The sequence below is a fragment of the Theropithecus gelada genome, chromosome 6, assembly GCF_003255815.1.
Source record: "Theropithecus gelada isolate Dixy chromosome 6, Tgel_1.0, whole genome shotgun sequence".
Classification (NCBI taxonomy): Eukaryota; Metazoa; Chordata; class Mammalia; order Primates; family Cercopithecidae; genus Theropithecus; species Theropithecus gelada.
This window is the reverse complement of record NC_037673.1, coordinates 92,917,345-92,943,052: the sequence shown is the minus strand read 5'-3', so window position 1 is coordinate 92,943,052 and position 25,708 is coordinate 92,917,345. Positions and strand designations below refer to the sequence as shown.

At 38.5% G+C, this 25,708-nt stretch overlaps 1 pseudogene; it reads right to left on the bottom strand.

Annotated features, from left to right (window-relative positions):
• Nucleotides 1-4,065: 4,065 nt before the first annotated feature.
• Nucleotides 4,066-25,708, bottom strand: part of LOC112627039 — a 59,436-nt pseudogene continuing 37,793 nt past the window's right edge.

The following is a 25,708-nucleotide window of genomic DNA, read 5'->3' as shown; positions in this document are numbered from 1 at the left end:
GTTCATAATAGTCCTGGAGCATTTTTTTTTATTTCTGTGGGATCAGTTGTAATGTCACTTTTGTCATTTCTGACAGTGCTTATTTCGATCTTTTCTCTTTGTAAATCTGGCTAATGGTCTATCAGTCTTGTATATTCTTTCAAACATCAACTGTTGGTTTCATAAATTCCTTATATGAATTTTTGGGTGTCAATTTCATTCAGTTCCACTCTAATTTTAGTTATTTCTTTTATTTTGCTAGCTTTAGGGTTAGTTCATCCTTGTTTTTCTAGTTCCTTGAGGTGCAACATTAGATCATTAATTTGAGATCTTCCTAACTTTTTGAAGTAGGCATTTAGCACTATAAACTTTCCTCTTAACACTGCTTTTGCTAAATCTCATAGATTAGGGTAGTCTGTGTCTTTTTTTATTTAGTTGAAATTTTTTTTTATTTCTGGCTTGATTTCATCATACACCCCAAAGTCATTCAGGAGGACATTGTTTAATTTCCATGAAATTGTATGGTTTGGGGAGATTTTCTTCCTATTTATTTTTATTTCACTGTGATCTGAGAGTACAGTTGGTAGGATTTTGATTTTTTTTAATGTATTGAGACTTGCTTTATGGGGGATTATGTGGTCACTCTTGGACTATGTTACATGTGCAGATAAAAAATGTATATTCTGTGGTTGATAGGTGGGGTATTCTGTAGATGTCTATTAGGTTCAATTTGTCAAGTGTCAAGTTTAAGCCCAGAATTTTTTCGTTAGTTTTCTGACTTGATGATCTGTCTGAAGCAGTCATTGTTGTGTTGAAGGTCCCCACTATTGTGTGAATGTCTAAATCTTATAACAAGTCTAGAAGTACTTGTCTTATGAATCTGGATACTCCAGTATTGGGAGCTTAAATATTTAGGATAGTTAAGTCTTCTTGAATTTAACACTTTATCATTATGTATTGCCCTTCTTTGTTCTTTTTTCCTGTTGTTGGTTTAAAGTCTGTTTTGTTCTGATATAAGAATAGTAATTCCTTCTCTTTTTTCTTTTCCATTTGCATGGCAGATCTTTCTCTGACCCTTTATTTTGAGCCTATGAGTGTCATTATATGTGAGATTGGTCTCGAAGACAGCAGATTAATGAGTCTTTTTTTTTTATCCAATTTGCCATTCCGTGCTTTTAAGTGGGGTATTTAGATCATTTATGTTCAAAGTTAATATTGATATGTGAGGTTTCGAACCTATTGTAAAATTGTTAGCTGTTTGCTTTGTAATTCTATTATGTTTTTGCTTTAGAGGGTCTACAGGCCACGTACTTAAGTATGTTTGTGTAGTAGCAGGTATCACTCTTTTGTTTTCATGTTTAGACTTTCCTTAGGTCTCTTGTAAGGTTGGTCTAGTGGTAGCAAATTCCTTTAGCACTTGCTTGTCTAAAAAAGATTGTATTTCTCCTTCACTTATGAAGCTTAGTTTGGCAGAATTCAAAATTCTTGTTTGGAATTTCTTTCTTTTTCTTTTTCTTTTTTTTTTTTTTTTTTTTTTTTTTTTTTTTTTGAGAATGCTGAAAATAGGTCCTCAGGCCAGGCGTGGTGGCTCATACATGTAATCTCAGCACTTTGGGAGGCCAAGGCAGGTAGATTACTTGAGGTCAGGAGTTCAAGACCAGCCTGAGCAACATGGTGAAACCCCATCTCTACTAAAAGTATGAAAATTAGTCGAGCATGGCGGCACATGCCTGTAATCCCAGATACTTGGAAGACTGAGGCAAGAGAATTGCTTGAACCTGGGAAGCAGAGGTTGCAGCAGTGAGTCAAGATCATGCCACTGCACTCCAACCTGGATGACAGCAAGACTCTGTCTCAAAAAAAAAAAAAAAAAAAAAAAAAGTCCTCGTTCTCTCCTGGTTTGTAAGGTTTATGCCAAGAAGTCTGCTGTTAACCTGACATGGTTCCCTCTGAAAGTGATTTACCCTTTTTCTCTAGCTGCCTTTCAGATTTTTGTTTTTTAATTTAGCATTGACCTTGAACATTCTGGTGACTATATGCCTTGGTGATGTTTGTTTTGTATAGTATCTTGCAAGTGTTCTCCAGATTTCTTGTATCTGGATATCTACCTCTCTAGTAATATTAGGGAATTTTTCTTGAATTACTCCCTCAATATACTTTCCAGGTTGTTTACTTTTTCTACTCTCTTAGAATGCCAATAATTCATAGGTTTGGTCACTTTACATAATCTCATATTTCTCAAAGACTTTGCTCATTTTATAAAATTATTTTTTCTTTATTTTTGTCAGCCTAGATTAGTTCAAAAGACCAGTCTTCAAGCTCTGAAATTCAATCCCCTGCTTCATCCAGTGCAGTGATAAGGTTTTCGATTATATTTTGAAATTCCTTAAGATTTTTAATTCCAGAAACTCTGATTTATTTTTAAGATGTTTATCTCTTCTTTCATTTCCTAGATTGTTTAAAAGTTTCTTTGTGTTAATTTTCAACCTTGTCTTGGATTTCATTGAGCTTCCTTGCAATTCCTACTTTGAATTCTTTATCTGTCATTTGTGAATTTCCATTTCAGTTAAGGAACCATTCCTGGAGTGCTAGTAGAATCTTTGGTGGAGTCACTATGTTCATCTTCAACTAAAATTCCAGGTGGTGGTGAGTCCAATTATTTCATGAGTCCCTTATTTCACAAAACATGAAAGCTAACTCTTTTTAAATCTTTTTTTTTTCTTGAGATGGAATTTTTGCTCTTATTGCCCAGGCTGGAGCGCAATGGCACGATCTCGGCTCTCTGTAATCTCCGCCTCCTGGGTTCAAGCGATTCTCCTGCCTCAGCCTCCGGAGTAGCTGGGATTACAGGTATGTGCCACCATGCCTGGCTAATTTTGTATTTTCAGTAGAGACAGGGTTCTCCATGTTGGTGAGTCTGGTCTCGAACTCCCGACCTCAGGTGATCCGCCTGCCTTGGCCTCCCAAAATGCTGGGATTACAGGCGTAAGCCACCATCCCTGGCCTACTTCATGTTTTAAAAGGGTTTATTTTTTGTTTTTACCCATTCAACAGAAAAAAAAAATTAGACATGGTGAAATTTACAGTCGGTGACACCATCCTTCACTCTGTCTATACCATGAGATTCTACACTTAAAGCTCAGCATTATTGGTATAAAACTTAAAGACACCATGAGGATTCTCCAGTGAAGAAAAAGGAGGAAATTAAAAACGATCTGCAAACAACTAAGAATAATTAAACATTGAATCAGACCTAAAACATCTAATTCCTCTGCACATTGCATCCCATTACTATCCAGCCAGATCAGACAACAGGGCAGTGAGGAAGAGAGAAACCACTTGGTAGATATTTTCAAGGGATTTTAACAGAATACTTTTAAATGAGAAAAAAACTCATGGTTTCTTATCTTTGCTATAAAGCAATAAAGGGGTGAGAAATATGAAATCTCAAATGGAGATATTAAATGACTGTGAATTTAAGAAAAAGACCATAATTTCTGACAAAATAGAAAAAATTAATTTGGATGTACTAGGTTTGTTTGTTTTGCTTTGTTTGTTTTAAAGGATACTTATATTTCACACTGGTCTCATTGATAAGGTGATCCAAAAAAACTTTTTTTTTTTTTTTTTGAGACAGAGTCTCACTCTGTTGCCCAGGCTAGAATGCAGTGATGCCATCTTGGCTCACTGCAACCTCCATCTCCTGGGCTCAAGCAATTCTCCTGCCTCAGCCTCCCAAGTAGCTGGGATTACAGGCACTCACCACCATGCCTGGCTAATTTTTGTATTTTTAGTAGAGATGGGGTTTCACCATCTTGGCTAGGCTGGTCTCGAACTCCTAACCTCATGATCCACCACCTCCCAATGTGGTGGGATTACAGGCATGAGAGTGAGTTCTTCAGTATCATTTTAAAAAGTACAAGTGAATGTGGATCCATCTGTGGGGGGCGGAAAAAAAACTACAAAAAGACAAAGATGCAATACTCAACCCCTGCACAAGACAACACACTGGAGCTGACCAAGCACATGCTTTAAAAATGCTTTTTCAAAATCAATTGTTAGAACACACAAGAAACTGGTTTGTTCTTATTGTTTATTTTGATTGTGTCATTCCTTGCACATCACCTCCTCCTCGTCCTGGCATTTCGCATAGTGAGAAAAGTCATTGAAGATGGACGTTGTGTGCTTGTAGGAAGCTGATAATTTTCAGCACTTGTTTTTCTTTTTCTAAAGGCACCTCCTGTGTTTTATGGTTTATGACTGGCTTGCTGTCATGATTCTCCAGTCTGATGTGCCTGAGCTGGTTATTGGGCACATCACTGACAAAAATTCACTCGATATCAAAATTTCCCTTCCATTTGTCTTGAGACCAGACTCCAGCACTGGTGCTGCTGTCCACAGAGCACTTCATCTCGGCCACCCCACAGAAATACCCACTCCCACTGATGCTGAAGAGCAGGTAGGCAGGCCCTTTGCTGCTTATGGAGCTGAATGCACTGTTCAAGTACATAGTGCATGATCTGTACTACACAAAATGGAGTACTTTTAATGGAGTAGTGAATGTCATCCTCAGAATAGCTCTTTATAATGCACACATGTCCAGTTTTGAGATTCCAGTCAAATTCTTTAGGATTATAATTATGGGCAGCTTTCAGGTTTTTTTACACTTGGGGCAGAATTAGTCTTGGTATTTCCAGGAGAGTTACTATCACTGTTGGCCCCTCTTCTCTGCCCAAATGCCATATTTCCATGTGAGGAATGATCCAGTAGGTCTGGAGTGACTGATGAGGGTTCTGATACTGTGGTTGAGCCAAAGCAGGAAGCTTCATTGGGAGAAGATGAGGCACCTTCTGGAGTTGTGAGGATAGTGTCTTCTGTGGGTCTGGGGTCTTCAGCACAGGCCCCTTGTTTTCCCTGGTGTCAATATCCATGTTATGCTTTATAGATGGAGTGGGCAGTGCACCCCCTATGACAGGCCCACTCTTTGTTTCCATTTTAGGCCATGGTTTTGCAGGCTTGCTGGCAATGGCAGCCCATGAGGTCAGCTTTGAAACTGCCATGTTCGCATATGCCCCATCATTGCCAGAAAGGATGCCAATCAGTGCCACACTGCTGACGACAGAACCTACTGTCCTTGACTGCAGAGGAGCTGACCATGTCCTGCTACAGGCTGTTCACCCCAGAAGCCTTGCTAAAGGTGTCACTGTGAAAGCCCATCTGCCCATCAACCACTGTACAGCCCAGGGAGCTTGGGGGTAGGTGTAGCTGCTCCCATATGTAGAGCTCTGAATCTGCTACCCTTGAGACCCACTTGTCCTCCCTGCCAAGAATACAGGGTTTGGGGGTAAAAATTAAACCTGTGCTGATAGATTTTGCTCTCCAGACTCCAAGGCTACCCCAAAACAGAACTGTGCATAAAATTATGATCTCTGTTACTGAGCTGTTCATAGGTGGTGAGGTGTAGAATCAAAGGGTCCTTGCAGTGGACCACAGAGCCTCATTGAGGGATTAAGGAACTCCAGTGGATGGTGGGTAATAGCTGTAGTGAGACTAAGGGCTCACTACATTGTCCAGGCTGGTCTCAAACTCCTGGGCTCAAGCAATCCTCCTGCCTCAGCCTCCCAAGTAGCTGGGATTATAAGCATGTGCCACCAGGCCTGGCTATCTTGCCATTTCTTTCCCAGTATCTACCTACTGAACAAAATTGTGAAGACAAAAGGGCAAGAACTGTGGTGATCTTGTTTACTAATGCTTATCCCAGCTCCTTCCATGGGGTAGACAGGTGCTCAATGAAGTCTGCAGAATCAGTAAATAAATGGAAAGAATGGGTATTTCATACACAACTGGAAATTTATATAATAAATAAAAGCCTATGAGAAAAACTAGATTTAGTTTTAACTAGTTTTACCTTATAAAATAAGTGAAAGAAAGGGCTAATGGTGATGAAAGGATAAATAAAATATAAAACCATAGAGAAAATCAACAAGGTCAACGTCATTTTTAAAAATTTTTTATAAAATTGATAAACTCCTAGCAAGATGGCATAAGTAAATTACTGACATCAAATATGAGATAGGGGACATTATTATAGATACTATAGAAATTAATGAGATAATAGAAGATGTTCTAAAAATTTTATGTTAATAAATTTGTCAACTTAAATGAAATGGACAAATTTAGAAATAGGTAAACAAATTTTGATATGTTGATACAATGAAATACTGCATAGCAATATAAATAAATGAACTATTACTAGATACAATATGGATCTCAAAAACATTTTGTAAAGTGACAGAAGTCATCCCCAACATAAAACACACTGTATATTTCTATCTGTATGAAGTCAAAGAACAGACAAAAATCATCAATGGATACAAACAAAAGAATAGTGATTTTCATTTGGGGGATCTTTGGGGATGGTATGAATGGAAAAGGAAATGAGGGAACTTTCTAAAACAGCCATTCTCAATTAGATGCTGTGAGAGAATTAGGCCTCACAGAAAATAATTTGAGACACTATTTTCTTAATTAGTCTAATAATGATACATAGTATTCTTGATGCACAAGAGGTAAACTGATTAATTAGAAACAGTGCGTGCCTTTGGGCACGACGATTTAACTCCCTTCTAGATCCGCAGTTGAGAGGTACTGTCTGAGGCTGCACTGTTCCATATTGTAGCCACTAGCCACATATGGCCATATGAATTTAAATTTAAATTATTTAAAATTAAATAAAATTTAAAATGTAGTTCCTCAGTCAGACCAGCCACACTTTAAATGCTCAAAAACCATATATTGCAAGAGCTACTATATTAGATAATACATATGTGTCAATTTCATCTCAAATTTTAAAAATAAGAAGTTAGCACAAATAAGTTTATATTATGTATAAGGTTTTGAAGTTTGATGACAGTAAGGCATTATGTCTCATGAAACACAAAAAACAAAACAAAACAAAAACTCTTACTTTTGTCAATTTTCATAATATAACACATCTACCAAACTACAACATTTCATATTACTACCAGTCCTGAATAATCACTTTCCATGAAAATCACAATTTAGAAATGTGTATCTGGGCTTGAGTTCGTTTCAAAATATAACTAATACCCCCAGGACTGGTCAGATTTGTTTCACTCAATTTGTCTTTAAAGGATTATAGAACCAGGGTATTTTGCAGCAATACATGGAACAAATGCTTAATATTCAAGATGGGCTTTAACACAGCACACTTGGTGAAAAACACCACCACTACTACAAACAATAGAACACTTTCTATATTAGCCAAGTTAAACATATCAGCATTTTTCATGAAGTCATGCAATCAAATAGACTTCATTTTACAAGTCACTGTTCATTGGACTATAAAATGAGTTTGCTAAATTAATATTTCAATGAATTACATTTAAAGAGAATATATAGATTTTCAAGTATCATTGGTTTACACCAAAATGTCTTAGAACCAAAAATCAAAGTTATCAATAGTTGTCAGCAGTCTGTAAGTACTCAACTTAAAGAAATATGTGTAAATTATGAATTAATTCCAAATATCCAAACAAGAAAATGGAAAAAAAGACTCTGATTCCTAGAATAGCCTATAGCCAATTTTCTCCCAAAAGAATGCTTATTTTAAATAAAGTCTTAGCCCTACAAAATGTAACAGCTGAATTATGGTCTAAGGTCGACACATATATAGACATATAAAGTCTAGTGTGTATGTAACAAACTAGCCTGCCCTAAGGCTCAGGAGGCCCCAACAATGTCCAGTTGATACTGGAAAGATGAGTTCTAAGCCACAGAGCTCAGTCACAGTGTGCTCCAAGCAGCTTGCCCTGTCTTTCAACAGCCTATTGTACTCATATCTTCCCAATTCCACTTTCAGGGACATCATGTCAGTAGCTTGAATTAGGCCACAGTGGAAATTTCCAGATGGTTCTTATTTAAACACTGAAATAACATAAGTAATAACACACTGGAAAATGACAATAATATGAAATACGTCCTACACTAGAAATATGTTTTATAGTTTATCGTTGTGTTGCCCCGACGGCTCCTCTCACCCACTCCACAATCTTATTTAATAACTCATGCCCCTTTTGTCACCTATCAAAAAAATTTGGCTGCTGTTACTTTCAAAATATATCCAGAATTCAACTGTTTCCCACACTTCTCACTGCTACCACCCTGGACCAGGCCACCAACAGCTCTTTCCCTGTCTTCATCTGCTCTTAACTGCTGCCATTCTACCCCCTACCACCTAATCTCAGAATATCAGCCCCAGGGACACTCAAAACCCTGCTGGCTCCCCATTCATAGTAAAAAATCTGAAGTCCTTACAGCAGTCTGTTGATCTGACCCCTGTTCCCACTCTGAACATAGTTTTAGCTACTTTCCTCTTACTCTCTTCACTCTAGCCACATAGGCCTTTTTGCTCTTCCTTCAACACACCAGGAAAATTCCCACTTCTATGCCTTTGCATGAATTGTCCTAGTATTAGAATGCTCTTGCCTAATACCTGCATGACTACCTCTGTCACTCCCTTCAAGTCTTGACTCAAATGTCACCTTCTTAATAAGTCTGATCACACGCTCCAATTGCAATGCCCTCTTCAGCAACTGCCACTCCCTTTGTCCTGCTCCACATTCCCTTTCCTCCCATAGCACTTATTAACTTCTAACATACTATACAATTTACTTATTTTATGTAAATAAAGGCAAGTAAAGTTAATACTTTATGAAATCAGAATCTTTCATCAATTTTATTTGTAGCTGTATCCCATGCCTCTGGAATAGTGCTAGGCACATCATAGTTGCTCAAGAAATGTTTGTTAACGAAAAAATGAGTGGCTATCCCAAACTCTAAAGAATGTCAGATAGTTTTGTTTTCTCCTTTGATCTGAAGATGTTTGGGAACATGATAACTGGATCTGAAAGCCATCCATATGTGTTGTGAAAACGTTCAGAATTGTTTAATCACATCTGTGATTCTATTCTGTGAACCAAAATCTGTCAGAAATCTAATGCCAAAATTGTTATTGGAATTTTCTTGCTCACTGCATCACTTCTAAGAACAGTTTGAATCATTTCCTGAGACCCTAAAGGCTACAAATATACAATCTGCTTCTTAACTGGTGAAGAGACTCTAGACTGTGTAAAGGTTTTAAACATATTTTGGGAGACATATGTGGTTTGAACACTAAAATTAACCTATGATTTACAGGAGCAAAAAACAAATGATTTTAGCATCCAGTAAAATTTTATGCTTGAGTGCTCCGTTATTTTATATCAGTACATGAAACTACTTTTCATTTTCTTTACTGAATACTACCAAGGTGCAAATAACAACTCAAAATCTAGAAGTGTAAAATTCTTATAACATCAAAGAACCAGCAGAACTAGTGTACTTTGTATTGTTCAATAATGTAGGTGAAGGTACAAGAATGTATTATTGCATTTGAATACTCCAATTCCAAAATTTTATAAAATGTCTTTAAATTATACAAAAATGATCAATATATTTTGAAGCAAATTTCTCAAATGGCCTTCAGACACAATCTTCATAGCCATAGAGATGTAAAGCAACAAATAACCTACATTTGTTTTAAAAATGTGTTGCAATGCTCTATCCACCTAACATATGCTTTAGAAGTTTAAATTCATTGCTATAGCAGTAAACATGACTGACAGCTTTAGAATAAGTTAAATAAATGAAAAAGAATTTTTAACACTATTTTGAGTGCCTGGATGGGAAGAAGTAAAAAGAGAACAAACACAGGGAATTCTAACTTCTCCATACTTCTGGAGGATAAGAGAGTTGTTTGTTATTCATTTGTTTGTTGCTCTCTTTTAGAAACAAAGTGATGGTACATGAGCTATATTTTCATCTATCAATTTTCGGCAGAAGCATCTAAACAAGTGGTGCATAAAGGAACTATGGCTCCTGCTGTCATGGCTGAGATAACCATAGCCATCAGCATTGAATGGTGATGTAAGAAATGTAATCATTGTAGCAATCAAAGAGCGCAAGCACTACCTGGTCCATTCATATGTAACTCAATGAGCATTGTTCTCCTTGGGCAAAATAAGCAGCCCCAAAGTGCAGGTGAACAGAAGATACGGTGAGATTACTGGCTAAATTTGGCGTGAATCCTAGCTAGTTTCAAAGTTCATATTGGAAGCAAAACCACTAAAGAGGAAGTATTACTAAGCAGTAATGCATATTAAGAGCACAGTATTATTGTTGATTAAATTCTCAAGTATTTATTAATTTTTAATGCACTGTATGCCTTCCTAAGAAAAGCTTAGACCTCACTTGCCTCTAGAATCCTTGTTTCAGTGTGTACTAAATATTTAGGAATGGCATATGAAAATTTTCCAGTTTTTCTATACCTTTCACTTAAATAACAAGTATCTAGTAATTGCCTACCATTCACCAGAAACATATTGGGAGTGCAACAATAAACAAGGCAAGTGATGCTAGTAATTTTTGTACATTGATTTTGTATCCTGAAACTTTGCTGCAGTTGTTCATCAGCTTAAGGGGCTTTTGGGTTGAAACTATGGAGTTATCTAGATATAGTATCTTGTCATCTACAAACAGAAATAGTTTGGCTTCTTCTCTTCCTATTTAGATGCCCTTTATTTCCGTCTCTTGCCTGATTTCTCTGGCTAAGATTTCAGTACTATGTTGAATAGAAGTGGTCAGAGAGGGCATCCCTGTCTTGTGCCACTTTTCAAGAGGAATATTTCCATCTTTCGTCCATTCAGTATAATGTTGGCTGTGAGTTTGTCACCGATGATCCTTATCATTTTGAGATATGTTCCTTTAATACCTAGTTTATTGACAGTTTTTAACAGGAAGGACAGTTGTCACTTTAAATTAAAAGCTAGAAATGATTATGCTTATTGAGAGAAGCCAAAAGCTAGGCCTCTTTTGCAAAATAGCCAAGTTTTGAATGAAAAGGAAAAGCTCTTGAAGAAAATTAAAAGTGCTACTCCAGTGAACACATGAATAAGAAAACAAAACAGCCTTATTACTGATATTTTAAAAGTTTGAATAGCCTATATAGAAGCTCAAAGCAGCTATAATATTCCCTTAACCCAAAGTCTAATCCAGAGTGAGGCCCTAACTCTCTTCAGTTCTAAGAAGGCTGAGAGAGGTGAGAAAGCTGCAGAAGAAGAGTTTGAAGCTAGTAGAGGTTTATTCATGAGGTTTAAGGAAAGGAACTGTCTCCATAATACAAAAGTACAGGCTAGGCACGGTGGCTCATGCCTGTAATCCCAGCACTTTGGGAGGCCGAGGCAGGTGGATCATGAGGTCAAGAGATTGAGACCATCCTGGCCAACATAGTGAAACTCCGTCTCTACTAAAATTCCAAAATGTAGCTGGACGTGATGGTGTGTGTCTGTAATCCCAGCTACTCAGGAGGTTGAGGCAGGAGAATTGCTTGAACCCAGGAGGCGGAGGTTGCAGGGAGCCAAGATCGCGCCATTGCACTCCAGCCTGGCAGCAGAGCAAGACTCCATCTCAAAACAACAACAAAATAGTGCAGGGTGAGGCAGCAAGTGCTCACGTAAAAGCTGCAGCAAGCTATCCAGGAGATCTAGCTAAGATAATTGATAAAGGTGACTACATTAAACAACAGATGATTAATATGGATGAAACAGCTTTATATTGGAAGAAGATGCCATCTAGGACTTTTATAGCTGGAGAAGTCAGCCTGGCTCCAAAGATTCAAAGAACAGTCTGACTTTCTTGTTAGGGGCTAATGTAGCTAGTGACCTGAAGTTGAACCCCATGATCATTTACCATTTCAAAAATCCTAGGGCCCCTAAGAATTATGCTAAATCTACTCTGCCTGCTCTATAAATGAAACAAGAAAGCCTGGGAGACAGTATGTCTGTTTACATAATTATTTACTGAATATTTTAAGCCCACTTTTAAGACCTATTGCTCAGACCAAAAAAAAAAAAACTCTTCAAAATGTTACTGTTTATCGACAAAGCATGCATGATCACACAAGAGCTGGTAGAGATGTAGAAGGAGATTAATATTTTTTGTATTTTTTTCAATTTTTTTTTATTATTAAACTTTAAGTTCTGTGGTACATGTGCACAACATTCAGGTTTGTTACATAGGTATACATGTGCCATGTTTGTTTGCTGCACCCATCAGCTCATCATTTACACTGGGTATTTCTCCTAATGCTATTCCTCCCCCAACCCCTCTCCCCTCAACAGGCCCCAGTGTGTGATGTTCCCCTCCCTGTGTCTATGTGTTCTCATTGTTCAGCTCCCACCTATGAGTGAGAACATGCAGTGTTTGGTTTTCTCTTCTTGTGTCACTTTGCTCAGAACGATTTCGTTTCCAGTTTCCAGTTTCATCCACATCCCTGCAAACGACATGAACTCATCCATTTTTATGGCTGCATAATATTCCATGGTATATATGTGCCACATTTTCTTTATCTATCCTATCATCGATGGGCATTTGGGTTGGTTCCAAGACTTCGCTATTGTAAACAGTGCTGCAGTAAACATATGTGTGCATGTGTTTTTATAGTAGCATGATTTATAATCCTTTGGGTCTATACCCAGTAATGGGATCACTGGGTCAAATGGTATTTCTAGTTCTAGATCCTTGAGGAGTCACCACACTGTCTTCCACAATGGTTGAACTAATTTACACTCCCACCAATAGTGTAAAAGCGTTCCTATTTCTCCATATCCTCTCCAGCATCTGTTGTTTCCTGACTTTTTAATGATTGGCATTCTAACTGCCATGAGATGGTATCGCATTTTGGTTTTGATTTTCATCTCTCTAATGACCAGTGGTGATGAGCATTTTTTCATAAGCTTGTTGGCTGCATAAATGTGTTCTTTTGAGAAGTATCTGTTCATATCCTTTGCCCACTTTTTGATGGGCTTTTTCTTGTACATTTGTTTAAATTCTTTGTAGAGTCTGAATATTAGCCCTTTGTCAGATGGGTAGATTGCAAAAATTTTCTCCCATTCTGTAGGTTGTGAGATTAATGTTTTAATGTCCACTAACACAACCTCCACTTTGTAGCCCATGGATCAAGAAGTGATTTTGACTTTCACATCTTATTATTTAAGAAATACGTCTTGCAAGGCTATGGGTGCCATACACAGTGAGTCCTCTGATGGATCTTGGCAATGTAACTTGAAAACCTTCTGGAAAGGATTCACCATTCTAGAAAACAATAATAAATTTGTGATTCCTGAGAGGAAGTCAAATATCAACATTAACAGAAGTTTGGAAGAAGTTGATTCTAATGTTCATGGATGACTTTGAGGAGTTTAAGGTTTCAGTGGAAAGAGTAATTGTAGAGGTGGTGGAGATAGAATGAGAACTAGAATTTAAAATGGAGCCCAAAGATGTGACTGGATTGCTGCAAGCTTAAGATAACGCTAATCTATGAAGAGTTACTTCTTACAGATGAGCAAGAAAATTAGTTTCTTGAGATGGAAACTTCTTCTGGTGAAGATGCTCTAAACATTATAGAAATTAAAACAAAGGATTTAGAATACTATGTAAACTTAGCTGATAAAAGAGTGGCAGGGTTTGAGAGGACTGACTCCAATCTTGAAAGAAGTTCTACTGTGGGTAAAATGCTATCAAACAACATAGTAAGCTACAGAGAAATCTGTCATGAAAGCAAGACTCAAGTGATACAGCAAACTTTATTGTTATCTTAAGAAATTGCCACAGGCACCCCAACCTTCAACAACCACCACCCTTATCAGCCAACAGCCAACAATATTGAGGCAAGACCGTCCACAAGCAACAAGACCATAACTTACTGAATGTTCAGATGATTGTCAGTGTTTTTATTAGCAATACAATATGCTTTAATTAAGGTATGTATATCGTTTTCTTAGATATAATGCTATTGCACAGTTAATATACTACAGTATGGTTAAACATAACTTTTAAATACACTGGAAAACAAAACAATTTCTGTGACTTTCTTTATTGCAACATTCATTTAATTGTGGTGGTCTGAAACCAAACTTGAACTATCTTCAAAGTCAGTATAAATGAAGCCTAAAAGGATACCATCTAAGCAGTTAATAGTGGTAGACAACAGATTCAAATTTGTACACTTGGTGCACAATTTGAACCACTTAAATAAGCATATTTCACTTCTCTAATAAAAAACAATTTTTCATTGGGTACATCTGTACAATATCTTGCTACCCACCTAATTATTAATAAATGCTTTGTGATGTAATTATCTGGGAGGCAGAGTAAGATGGCAGGATAGACAACTCCACTGATCATATCCCCCGCAAGTACATCAACCTAACCACTATCTAAAAAGAAAAAAATTTTAAAAACCTTCATAAGAGCTAAAAACCAGGTGAGCCCTCATAGTACCTGGTTTTAACTACACGTCACTGAAAGAGGTACTGAAGAGATAGAAAAAAGGCTTGATTTGCCAGTGCCACCCCACCCCCATCACCCCAGCACTGCCAGCATTTTGAAGAGAGCATCTCTGGGTGATGGGGGAGGGAGAACAGAGCAATTGTGAGCCACTGAACTCAGTGCTGTCCTGGTAGAGCAGAAAGCAAAACCAGGCCAACTTCAGCTGATGCCCAACCACAGAGGGAGCATTTAAACCAGCCCTAGCCAGAGGGGAATTACCAATTCCAAAGGTGCAAACTTGAATTCCCACAAACCTCACCACCAAGGGCCAAAGTGCTCTGAGTCTCTAAGTAAACATGAAAGGCAATCTAGGACATAAGGACTGCAACTCTTAGGCAAGTCCTAGTGCTGAACCAGGCTAAGAGACAGTGGAGCACACAACCTACTGAGACATCTGGGGCAGCTAAGGAAATACTGGTGCCACCTTTCCCCTAACCACAGGCTGTATAGCACCTGGCTCCAAAGAGACCCCTTCCTTACGCTTGAAGAAAGAAGAGGAAAGACAGAGGAGGACCTTGTCTTGCATCTTGAATACCAGCTCTGCCACAGTAGAATAGGGCACTGCTCAGTCATGAGGACCCCCTTCCTAGGCCCTAGCTCCCAGACAACTTTTCTAGACACAACCTGGCCCAGAATGGAAACTATTACCTTGAAAAGAATAAACTATTCTTGGAACCATTTATCACCTGCTAACTGAAGAGCCCTTGGGCCCTGAACAACCAGCAGCAATACCCAGAAACTACATCGAGGGCCTTGAGTGAGCTTCTGAGATTCACTGGCTTCAGGTGAGATCCAGCATGTTACTGGCTGTGGTGGCTACAGAGAAATCTCTCATGAAAGGAAGAGTCAAGTGATACAGCAAACTTTATTGTTGTCTTAAGAAATTGCCACAGGCACCCCAACCTCCTTCCACTTGAGAAAAGCAGAAGAAAAAATACAGGGGAATTTGCCTTGCACTTTTACGTACCAGCATGGCCACAGGAGGATAGAGAATACCAAGTGGGCTCTTGGGGTCCCTGATTCCAGGTCTTCGCTCTTTTCAAGTATCTCAGGACTTGCCCTGGCCCAGCGGGGAGCCTACTGCCCTAAAAGCTGAGCCCCAGGTCAGGCAGCATTCATCACATGCTTATTTAAGAATCATTGGGCCCTATGGGAACGTCAGCAGTAGTCAGGCAGAATTCCTCATGGCCTGTGGTGGCTGTGACTATGAGGTGAAGCTTCTCTGACTTCAGAAAGGGGAGAAAAGAGTGGAAAGGACTGTATCTTGTGGTTGAGTGTCAGCTCAGCCACAGTACAAGAGTACACCATGTAGATTTCTAAGGTTTGTGACTCTAGTCCCTGACTCCCAGACAGAAACTGTGGATTCACTGGGGCCTGAGAGAACTTGCCACCCTGAAGGGAAGGACACAGGCTTGGCTGGCTTTGCCACCTGCTGATTGTAGAGTCCCAGGGCCTTGAGCAAACATAGGCAGTAACCAGGGAGTGGTTGCAGCAGGCCTTAGATGAAACCCAGTGCTGTAATGGCTTCAGGTCTGATCCGGGGCAGTCACAGTGGTACTTGTGTCACTCCACCCCTAGCTGTAGGTGGCTCAGAACAGAGAGAGACTCTGTTTGTTTACTAGAAAGTGAGGGAAGAGAACAAGGGTCTGCAAGGGGTAATGAGAGAATTCTCCCAGATCTTGCCCAAGACCATCAAGGTGGTACATCAGTGAGTCTACAATAACCACAGCATTATTGGGCTTGGGGTGCTCTCTTTGAAAATATCTAGAAAGCATTCCCAAGAAGAACAGGTATAGACAAGTCCAGATAGTGAAGACTACAATAAATACCAAACTCTTCGATGTTAAGACACTGAAGAAAATGTGCTAGCATTAACACCATCCAGGGGAACATGACCTGACCAGATGAACGAAATAAGGCACCAAGAACCAATCCTGGAAAAAGAGATGTGTGGACTTTCAGACAGAGAATTCAAAATGACTGTCTTAAGGCAAAGGAATTCAAAACTAAACAGAGAAGGAATTCCGAATTCTATCAGATAAATTTAACAGAGATGAAAATAATCAAAAAGAATCAAGCAGAAACTCTGAAGCAGAAAAATGCAATTGTCACACTGCAGAATGCACCAGAGTCTTTTATTAGTAGAATTGATCAAGGAGAAGAAATAATTAGTGAGCTTCAAGGCAAGCTATTTGAAAATACACAGAAGAGACAAAAGAAAAAAGAATAAAAAAAAAAAAGAAGAAGAAGAAGCACGCCTAAAAGATACAGAAAAGAGCCTCTATGAAAATAGCCTCAAAGGGGCAAATTTGAGTTACTGACCTTAAAGAAGAAAGAGAGAAAAAGAAGTAGAAAGTTTATTCAAAGGAATACAAACAGAAAACTTCCCAGTCCTACTGAAAGATGGGAGTATCCGAATATAAGAAGGTTGTACGAACACCAAGCAGACTTAATCCAAGGAAGATGACCTCAAGGCATTTAATAAACAAACTCCCAAAAATCAAAGAAAGGATTCTAAAAGCAGCAAGAGAGAAGAAACAACATACAATGGAGCTCCAATATGTCTGACACCAGACTTTTCAATGGAAAGTCAGAAGAGAGTGGCAAGACATATTTAAAGTGCTGAGGGGGAAAAAAAGCAAAACTTTACCCTAGAATAAATATCTGGTGAAAATATCCTACAAACGTGAAGTAGACAAACAAAAGTTGAGGAATTTCATCAACACCAGATCTGTCCTACAAGAAATGGTAAAAGGAGTAATTCAATCAGAGAAAAATAAGAATGTTAATCAGTAATAAGTAATCACCTGAATGTACAAAACTCGCTGGTAGAAGTAAGTACACAGAAAAATGCAGCATAGTGTAACACTTGAACTGTGATGTGTAAAGTACTCTTAGAAAGACTAAAAGATGAACCAATCAAAAATAATAACTACAACAACTTTTCAAGACATCGAAAGTATAATAAGATGCAGATAAAATCAACACAAAGTTTAAAAGTTGGGGGGATGGAGGGCAAAGTAAAGGTGTAGAGTTTTTATTTTACATACACTGACTCCAGGCTTCCCAGTGAAAGTGACAGCAACTCCAGCAAGGTAGGAGGTTGGACCTCTGTACATACCCCTTTGAAGGGGTCTGAATCCAGGGAGCCAAACAGTGACTGTCCCTGGGCCCCACTTCCACAGCACCACATAGGATAAGACCCACTGGCCTGGAATTCCAGCCAGCCACCAGAAATAGCAATGCATCTACCTGGGACAGAGTTCCTATGGGGAAGAATGAGCCGCCATCTTTTCTGTTTGGGAGACTCAGCTGTTCCAGTCTCAGGGCTTTGGAGAGTCCAAACTGGCCAAGGGCAGAAGGGAGGATCCCACAGCATAGCACAGCTACTCTACCAAAACATGGCCAGACTGCTTCTTCACGTGGGTCTTCAATCTGTACCTCCTCACTGGGTGGGACTTTCCAACCAAGGCCCCAAGACACCCTCACCAGTGTTCTCAGGCCGTAGAGATTTGAATACACCCTGAGAGGAAGTTCCCAAAGGGAAGGGCGAGCCACTGTCTTTGCTGGTTGGGCGACCGAGATGTTTGAGTCTGTGGGCTTTGGAAATCTCAAGCTGACTGGGGCAGAAGCGGTACCCCAGCACAGCAGAGCTGCTCTATGAAAGGCATGGCCAGACTGCTTCTTTAAGTGCTTTCCCAATTCTGTGTCTCCTCACTGGGCAGAATCTCCCAACCAGGTCCTCCAGCCACCCCTGCTGGTGTTCTCTGTCTGACAGATATTTGAATTCTCCCAGGGATGGAGTTCTCAGGAAGAGGGGTAGGATGACAGCTTTGCTGTTTGTATGACTGAGCCATTTCAGTCTGTGGGCTTTGGAGAGTACAAACCAACCAGGGTCAGAGGAGATCCCCCAGCACAGCACAGCTGCTCTACCAAAATGTGGCCACACTACTTCTTTGAATAGGTCCCCAATCCTGTTTCTCCTGACTAGATAAGACTTCCCAGCAGGGGTCTCCAGCCACTTCATACAGGTGCTTTCAGCCAGCAACACCTCCATACCTCTCTGGGCTGGAGGTCCCAGAGGAAGGAGCAGGCTGCCATCTTTCCTGTTTTACAGGCTTCACTGGTGATACCTCCAGGTGGTGAAAAAATACAAGGCAACTAGGGACTGGAGCAGACCCCCAGCAAACCATAGCAGCCCTATGGAAAAGTAGCCAGACTATTAAAAGAAAAAGAAAAAAAAAAATTGAAGGATCAGCAGCCTCAGAGATTTAAAGTAGATAAGCCCAAAAAGATGAGAAAGAATCAGTGCAAAAACACTGAAAACTCAAAAAAACAGAGTTCCCTCTTTCCTCCAAATTACTGCATCATCTCTCCAGCAAGGATTCAAAACTGGGCTGAGGGTGAGATGGCTGAAATGACAGAAGTAGAACTCAGAAAATGGATAAAAACAAACTTCACTGACCTTAAGAAGCACCTTGTAACCCAATGCAATGAAGCTAAAAATCATGATAAGACATTATATGAGCTGACAAACAAAATACAGTATAGAGAAGAATGTAACTGAGCTGGTAGGGCTAAAAAAATACAATAAAAGAATTTAATAATGCAATCACAAGTATTAATAGCAGAATAGACCAAGTGGAGGAAAGAATCTTAGAGCTTGAAGACTGTCTTTCTGAAGAAGACAGGCAGACAAGAATAGAGAAAAATGAATGAACAGAAATGGTCAAAACCTCTGAGAAATATGGGATTATGTAAAGAGACTGAATCTATGACTGATTAGTGTACCTTAAAGAGATTGGGAGAATGAAAGGTGGAAAATATATTTCAGGATATCATCCATGAGAAATTCCCCAACTTAGCCAGGCAGGCCAACATTCAAATTCAGGAAATGCACAGAACCCCAGTTAAGTTACTCCACAAGAAGATCATTTCCAAGACACATCATCATCAGAAACTCCAGTGTCAAAATGAAAAACAAAAAAAAATGTTAAGGGCAGTTAGAGTGAGAGGCCAGAACACCTACAAAGGGAGGCCCATCAGACTGCCAACAGTCCTCTCAGTGGAAACCCTACAAGCCAGAAGAGACTGGGGACCAATATTCAAATTTCTTAAAGAAAAGAAATTCCAATCCAGAATTTCATATCTGGCCAAACCAAGCTTCATAAACAAAAAAGATATGAGAGCTTTTTCAGACAAGCAAATGCTGAGGGAAGTCGTTACCACCAGACCTGCCTTACAAGAGTTCCTAAAGGAAGAACTAAATATGGAAAGGAAAGATCATTATCAGCCACTACAAAACCATGCTGAAGTACACAGACCAGTGACACTATAAAGCAACCACATAAACAAGTCTGAAAAATAACAAGCTAACATCATGCCAGGATCAAATCTATGCATATCAATACTAACCTTAAATGTAAATAGGCTAAATGCCCCAATTAAAAGACATGGAGTGGCAAGCTAGTTAAAGAACCAAGACCCATTGGTATGCTGTCTTCAAGAGACTCATCTCACATGCAGTAACACATGTAGGCTCAAAATAAAGGGACGGAGGAAAATCTACCAAGAAAATTGAAAACCAAAAAATGCAGGGGTTGCAATCCTAGTTTCTGACAAAACAGATGTTAAACCACAAAGATCAAAAGAGACAAAGAAGGGCATTCATTACATAATGGCAAAGAGTTCAATTCAACAAGAAGACCTAACCAGGAGTACCCAGATTCATAAAGCAATTTCTTAGACAACTTCAAAGAGACTTAGATTCCCATACAATAATAGTGGGAGACTTTAACACTTCAATGACAATATTAGACAGATTATCGAGACAGAAAAGTAACAAAGATATTCAGAACCTGAATTCAATTCTGGGTCAAATGGACATGATAGATACCTATGAACTCTCTACCCCAAAACAACATTCTTCTCCTCAGCACTTGGTACTGCTCTAAAATCAATCACATAATCAGAAGTAAAACACTCCTCAGCAAATGCAAAACAACTGAAATCATAACAGTTCCTCGGACCACAGTATGATCAAATTAGAACTCAAGACTAAGAAATTCACTCAAAACCATACAATTGCATGGAACTTGAATAATCTGCTCCTGAATGACTTTTGGGTAAATAATAAAATTAAGACAAAAATTAAGAAGTTCTTTGGAACCAATGAGAACAAAAATGCAACATACAAGAAATTCTGTGACACAGCTAAAGCAGTGTTAAGAGGAAAATTTATAGCACTAAGTGCCCACATCAAAAAGTTGGAAAGATCTCAAGTTAATAACCTAAAATCACAACTAAAAGAACTAGAGAACCAAGAGAAAACAAATTCAAAAACTAACAGAAGACAAGAAGTGACCAAAATCAGGTTGAAATGAAGGAGATAGAGACACACACACACACACACAAAAAAAAAAAAAAATTCAAAAAATGAGCAAGTCCAGGGGCTGGGGTTTTAAAAAAAAAAAAAAAAAAAAAACAAAAAAAAAAAAAAACTAAAAAATTGACAGACTGCTAACTAGACTAATAAAGAAGAAAGAAGAGAATATTCAAATACAAAAAAATCAGAAATTAGAAGACAGATATTACCATTGACCACACAAAAATACAAATAAACATTGGAGAATATTATAAACACCACTATGCAAATAAACTAGAAAATCTAGAAGAGGTGAATAAATTCCTGGACACATTCACCATCCAAAGACTGAACCAGGAATAAATTAAAACCCTGAGTGGACCAATAATGAGTTGTGAAATTGAAGCAGTGTAAATAGCTTACCAAAAATAACAACAACAAAAATTTTTTAAAAGCCCAGAACAAGATGGATTTACAGCTGGATTCTACCAGATGTGCAAAAAAGAGCTGGTACCATTTCTGCTGAAACTTTTCCAAAAAACTGAAAAGGAGAGACTCTTCTCTATCTCACTCTATGAGGCCTGCATCAACCTTGTACCAAAACCTGGCAGAGATACAACAAAAACAGAAAACTTTAGGCAAATATTCTTGATGAACATTGATGCAAAAATCCTCAAAAAGTACTGGCAAACAGAATCCAGCAACACATCAAAAGCATATCCACACAATCAAGTAGGCTTCATCCCCGGGATGCACGGTTGCTTCAACCTACACAAATCAATAAATGTGATTCATCACATAAGCAGAACTAAAGAAAAAAGATGCATGATTACCTCAATAGATGCAGAAAAGGCCTTCGATAAAATTCAACATCACTTCAGGTTAAAAACTCTCAATAAAGTAGATATTGAAGGAAGAAACATAACTCAAAGTGATAAGAGCCATCTATGACAAACCCACAGCCTCCATTATACTGACTGGGAAAAAGCTGGAAGCATTCGCCTTGAAAATCAACACAAGACAAGAATGCCCTCTCTCACCACTCCTTTTCAACATAATATTTGAAGTTCTGGCCAGAACAATCAGGCAAGAGAAAGGAATAAAGGGCATCAAATAGGAAGACAGGAAGTCAAACTATCCCTGTTTCAGATGACATAATCCTGTATCTAGAAAACCCCATTATCTCAGCCCAAAAGCTTCTTAAGCTGATAAGCAATTCCAGCGAAGTTTCAGAATACAGAATCGATGTGCAAAAGTTGCTAGCATTCCTAAGCGCCAACAGCAGTGAAGCCAAGAGTCAAATCATGAATGAACTCCCATTCATAATTGCCACAAAAATAATAAAATACCTAGGAGTATAGCTAACTAGGGAAATGAAAGCTATCTACGAGAAGTGCAAACCACTGCTCAAAGAAATCAGAGATGACATATACAAATGAAAAATGATTTCATGCTCATAGATAGGAAGATAAATATTGTGAAAATGACCATACTGTCCAAAGCAATTCACAGATTCAATGCTATCCCCATTAAACTACCACTGACATTCTTCACAGAATTAGAAAAAAAAAAAACTATTTTAAAATTCATATGGAACCACAAAGAGTCTGAATAACCAAGGCAATCCTAAGCAAAAAGAACAAAGCCAGAGGCATCCCACTACCCAACTTCAAACCATACTACAGGGCTACAGTAAGAAAAACAGTGTTATACTGGTACAAGAGACACATAGACCAATGGAAGAAAATAGAAAACCCAGAAGTAAGACTGCACATCCTACAAATATCTGATCTTCAACAAACCTGACAAAAACAAACAATTGGCAAAGGGCTCCCTATTCAATAAATGGTGCTGGAATAACTGGATAGCTATATGCAGAAGATTGAAACTAGACCCCTTCCTTACAACATATACAAAAATTAACTCAAGATGAATTAAAGACTTAAGTGTAAAGCCCAAAACTATAAAAACCCTGCAAGACAACATAGGCAATACCATCAACTATATATGATTTTGTTGATCATCTGCCTTACATTACTGGAATCTAAGCTCCATGTAGGCAGGTATTTTTATGTCATTTGTTCATCAAAGCACCTAGAACAGTGCATGACACATAAGAGGCACTCTATAATTATTTGGTGAATGAATGCATTCATTAATAAATTATCCCCTTGCTCTCCCACAAGATCAGGTTGCTTTTTTTTTTTTTTTTTAACTTTAAGTTCTAGGGTGCATGTGCACAATGTGCAGGTTTATTACATAGGTATACAAGTGCCATGTTAGTTTGCTGCACCCATTAACTCATCATTTACATTGAGTACTTCTCCTAATGCTATCCCCACCCCATGACAGGCCCCCGTGTGTGATGTTCCCCTCCCTGTGTCCAAGTGTTCTCATTGTGCAATTCCCACCTATGAGTGAGAAAATGTGGTGTTTGGTTTTCTTGTGATAGTTTGCTGAGAATGATGGTTTCCAGCTTCATCCATGTCCCTGCAAAGGACACGAACTCATCCTTTCTAAAGGCTGCATAGTATTCCATGGTATATATGTACCACATTTTCTTAAACCAGTCTCTCATTGATGTACATTTGGGTTGATTCCAAGTCTTTGCTATTGTGAATAGTGTCGCAATAAACATATGTATACATGTGTCTTTACAGTAGCCTGATTTACAATACTTTGGGTATATATCCAGTAATGGGATAGCTGGGTCAAACAGTATTTCTAGTTCTAGATCTTGGAGGAATGACCACACTGTCTTCCACAATGGTTGAACTAATTTACACTCCCACCAACAGTGTAAAAGTGTTCCTATTTCTCCACATCCTCTCCAGCACCTGTTGTTTCCTGACTTTTTAATGATCACCATTCTAACTGGTGTTAGATGGTATCTCATTGTGGTTTTGATTTGCATTTCTCTGGTGACCAGTGATGATGAACATTTTTTCATTGTCTGTTGGCTGCATAAATGTGTTCTTTTGAGAACTGTCTGTTCATACCCTTTGTCCACTTTTTGATGGGGTTGTTTGCTTTTTTTCTTGTAAATTTGTTTAGGTTCTTTGTGGATTCTGGATAATAGCCTTTTGTCAGATGGGTAGATTGCAAAAATGTTTTCCCATTTTGTAGGTTGCCTGTTCACTGATGGTGGTTTCTTTTGCTGTGCAGAAGCTCTTTAGTTTAGTTAGATCCCATTTGTCAATTTTGGCTTTTTTTGCCATTGCTTTTGATGTTTTAGTCATGAAGTCCTTGCCCATGCCTATGTCCTGAATGGTATTGCCTAGGTTTTCTTCTAGGAATTTTATGGTTCCAGGTCTAACACTTAAGTCTTTAATCCATCTTGAATTAATTTTTGTATAAGGTGTAAGGAAGGGATCCAGTTTCAGCTTTCTACATATGGCTAGCCAGTTTTTTAACCATTTATTAAATAGGGAATCCTTTCCCCATTTCTTGTTTTTGTCAGGTTTGTCAAAGATGAGATGGTTGTAAATGTGTGATGTTACTTCTGAGGCCTCTGTTCTGTTCCATTTGTCTAGGTATCTGTTTTGGTACCAGTACTATGCTGTTTTGATTACTGTAGCCTTGTAGTATAGTTTGAAGTCAGGTAGCGTGATGCCTGCAACTTTGTTCTTTTGGCTTAGGATTGTCTTGGCAGTGTAAGCTCTGTTTTGGTTCCGTATGAACTTTAGAGTATTTTTTTCCAATTATGTAAAGAAAGTCATTGGTAGCTTGATGGGGATAGCATTGAATCTATAAATTACCTTGGGCAGTATGGTAATTTTCATGATATTGATACTTCCTATCCATGAGCATGGAATATTCTTCCATTTGTTTGTGTCCTCTTTTATTTCACTGAGCAGTGGTTTGTAGTTCTCCTTGAAGAGGTCCTTCACATCCCTTGTAAGTTGGATTCCTAGGTATTTTATTCCCTTAGTAGCAATTGTGAATGGGACTTCACTCATGATTTGGCTCTCTGTTTTTCTGTTATTGGTGTTTAGAAATGCTTGTGATTTTTGCACATTGATTTTGTATCTTGAGACTTTGCTGAAGTTGCTTATCAGCTTAAGCAGATTTGGGGCTGAGACAATGGGGTTTTCTAAATATACAATCATGTCATCTGCAAACAGGGACAATTTGACTTTCTCTTTTCCTAATTGAATATCCTTTATTTATTTCTCTTGCGTGATTGCTCTGGATAGAGATTCCAACACTATGTTGAATAGGAGTGGTGAGAGAGGGCATCCCTGTCTTGTGCCGATTTTCAAAGGGAATGCTTCCAGTTTTGGCCCAGTCAGTAAGATATTGGCTGTGGGTTTGTCATAGATAGTTCTTATTATTTTGAGATACATTCCATCAATACCTAGTGTATTAAGATTTTTTAGCATGAAGGGCTTTTAAATTTTGTCAAAGGCCTTTTCTGCATCTATTAAGATAATCATGTGGGTTTTGCCATTGGCTCTGTTTATGTGATGGATTACATTTATTGATTTGCATATGTTGAACAAGCCTTGCATCCCAGGGATGAAGCCAACTTGATCGTGGTGGATTAGCTTTTTGATGTGCTGCTGGATTCGGTTTGCCAGTATTTTATTGAGGATTTTCGCGTCAATGTTCATGAGGGATATTGGTCTAAAAGCAGACCTAATAGACATCTACAGAACTCTCCACCCCAAATCAACAGAATATACTTTCTTCTCAGCACCACATAGCACTTATTCCAAAATTGACCACATAGTTGGAAGGAAAGCACTCCTCAGCAAATGTAAAAGAACAGAAACCACAACAAACTGTCTCTCAGACCACAGTGCTATCAAACTAGAACTCAGGATTAAGAAACTCACTCAAAACCACACAACTACATGGAAACTGAAAAACCTGCTCCTGAATGACTACTGGGTACATAAAAAAATTAAAGCAGTA